Source organism: Colobus angolensis, unplaced genomic scaffold, assembly GCF_000951035.1.
Source record: "Colobus angolensis palliatus isolate OR3802 unplaced genomic scaffold, Cang.pa_1.0 Scaffold63, whole genome shotgun sequence".
NCBI lineage: Eukaryota > Metazoa > Chordata > Mammalia > Primates > Cercopithecidae > Colobus > Colobus angolensis.
The window spans coordinates 3,493,785-3,496,776 of NW_012119932.1; the positions used below are offsets into that span (position 1 = coordinate 3,493,785).

The 2,992-nt window shown below is 42.1% G+C and overlaps 1 pseudogene; it reads right to left on the reverse strand.

The window, feature by feature from the left end:
- Window positions 1-252: 252 nt before the first annotated feature.
- LOC105527511 lies at window positions 253-981 on the reverse strand (annotated as a pseudogene).
- Window positions 982-2,992: the final 2,011 nt, after the last annotated feature.

Here is a 2,992-nt window from a genome sequence, read left to right on the forward strand (position 1 = left end):
TTGTATAAAAATTCCACATTCCCATATTGGCCACCTCAAGATGAAAACAGATAACTCCCTAAATGTTAAGTGGCTCTACTCCCCTAATATTAAACATAGAGACCATATGGGAAATATAGAAATTCAAATAGAAGTAACATAAACCTGTCATAAGTTTTAAACAAAAAACTATTTGTGGGACCGCATGGATGACAACGGGAATGGTCTACTGTGTAAATTTTAGAATAAGGCAGACAAAAGTTGGAAGGCCAATTAATCTTCCCTGCCTTCTCCTGCTTCAGCTTCGTCTCCTGGGTATCTGAGGTCCACAGTGTCAAGTTATCTGTCAGTAATTGCATTAGTGTGCTGTCTTTGTATGACTCTTCACTTAATGTATCAAGTTCAGCAACGGCTTCATCAAAAGCTGTCTTTGCAAGAGAGCAGGCTTTCTCTGGGGAGTTCAGAATCTCATAATAGAACACAGAGAAGTTAAGGGCCAGACCCAGTCTGATAGGATGTGTTGGTTGCATTTCCTTTTTGCTGATTTCAAAAGCTTCTTGGTATGCTTCTTCTGACTGATCCACAGTCTCTTTCTTGTCATCAGCGGCAACCTCAGCCAAGTAACGGTAGTAATCTCCTTTCATTTTCAAATAGAAGACTTTGTTCTGCTTGTGAAGCATTGGGGATCAAGAACTTTTCCGAAAGAGACAGTACATCATTGCAAATATCTCTTAGCTACGTCTCAATTTTCTCTCTGTATTCACAAGCCATCTGCTGTTTTTTCTCAGCCCCTTCCATCTTTTTGGTTCAATACTTGAGACGACCCTCCAAGATGACCTATGGGGTCCTACAACATTTTTATAAGCAACTGAGAGAAGATTCTCTCCTCATTGGATAATTCAGCTCCTTGCTCAGTTACAGACTTCATGCGGCTGTCATGTCATCATATTGCTCAGCCTGCTTGGCCAGTTTGACCTTCTGAACCAGCTCATTTTTATTCATGACTGGATGTTCTGTGTCCGGAGTGGGTGGTGGCGGCGGAGGGACAGGGGCTCAGCAGTCTTTGGGCAGCGGCAAGGCTGAGACTCTGGGGTTGGAATTTCGACATGAGATTTGGAGGGGACAGCTAGCCAAACTATATCAGTTTTTTCCAAAATATACAAATCTGATCAAGCTAGTCCACTATTAAAATCCTTTAATGGCTTCTCATTACACTTGGGAAAAAATTCAGCTCCTTTAATACTAGATGCATGGTGTGCCCACCTGTTGAGTTCTTCAGCCTTTTTTCCTGTAAGTTCTTAACTTATGCTTTTTCTCGAGTCTAACACGACTACCATATTTCAGTAAATCTGAAATATCAACCATAAGATGCACCATTGTTTTATGTGACATTAAGAAAAAACAATTCTGCCAATTAAAATGGTAAAATAACTTACATTGCGAGGGATGTCCAATTTCAGAGATGTGAAAACGAGAGAAAATCTGGGTTTGGTACCAGTGAAACAGTTCTTTTCTTAGCTCTGTGGAACCAGCTTCCATCATGTCTGGGCCTCCCCATGTGCTATTTCCTCTTCCTCCTTCCTCACACTCCCCCTTATCCTCATAACAACCCCCACATCCATCTTCAGCAAAACTAAACATAAGGTAAAATTGGTCCAGTGCACCCATTCTCCTTTTGTTCTCTTTTTTACTAAAATCGCATTTCCTTCCCCAACTGAGCTTAAGTTTGGAAGAGATGTTGGGGCTTGACTTAGGCTTTGACAGGGCGTGTCCTTATTCTTTTTTTTTTTGAGACAGAGTTTTGCTCTGTCACCCAGGCTAGAGTGCAGTGGCATGATCTCGGCTCACTGCAAGCTCTGCCTCCCAGATTCACACCATTCTCCTGCCTCAGCCTCTGGAGTAGCTGGGACTACAGGCACCCGCCATCGTGCCCGGCTAATTTTTTGTATTTTTTTTTTTAGCACAGAGGGGGTTTCACTGTGTTAGCCAGGATGGTCTCCATCTCCTGACCTCATGATCCACCCGTCTCAGCCTCCCAAATTGCTGGGATTACAGGCATGAGCCACCGCACCTGGTTGGTGTGTCCTTATTCTTAAAGCCTATCTGGGATCTCACCTGGGTGCCAGATACATTAATGAGAGGTAATGAAATTTCTCAGACAGGGCATTCCAGAATGCCCCAGGACTGCTAACCCTCTGCTATGGGCATCACCTTAAATCCTGAAGAAGTTGCTGTCTGGTAAGTACACTGTTGCTTCTACCATGGGGAGCTGTATCCTGTGCATGTACCATCCAGCCATGCCACATATTCCCAGAAGGCACCCACCTGAACTCCCAAGGGTCTCATCTGCACAGCTCCCTCCTTTCTGATGCCTCTTCATCCAGATTCCAAACATTTCAGCTGATCCAACTTCTAGTTTCTGATCTCTGCCTCCTCAGCTCAGCAAGGCCACTATGCTCTACTTGGAGTCTGGCTCTCTGTGTCATCCCCAGGCAGAGAGTTGGGTGACTGTGGCTCACTTGTGAAATTTCCCTTCTCTTGCTACTAGTGTAATGAACTCTTCTGACCTATGTATCACCCAGCTTCAAAATCGTCAACATTTGGCCAGTCTTCTTCAATCTATATCACTAGATCTAGATTACTACCTCTAATATAGACACTATCTCTGATCTCTAATCTAAATCACTGTGCAAATTACTTAGAGCAAATCCTAGACAGGTCATTTCATTTATAACTATTTAGCATGCATCTCTAAACAATAAGAATTCTTGAACAAAACCCCATAAAACACTATTTTACACAACATAATAACAATATTTTCTTAATATCATTATATATGGTAATATCCAAATTTCTTCAGTTCTTTCATAAATTCTTTATAGTTTTTTCAAATACTGATCCAAGTAAGGTCCCATACATTGCCATTGGTTGCTGTATTTCCTAACACTTTTAAAAATCTTTGGGTTGTTTCTCTCGCCTCCTTACAAATTGCTTATGAAGGAAATCAGTCTAC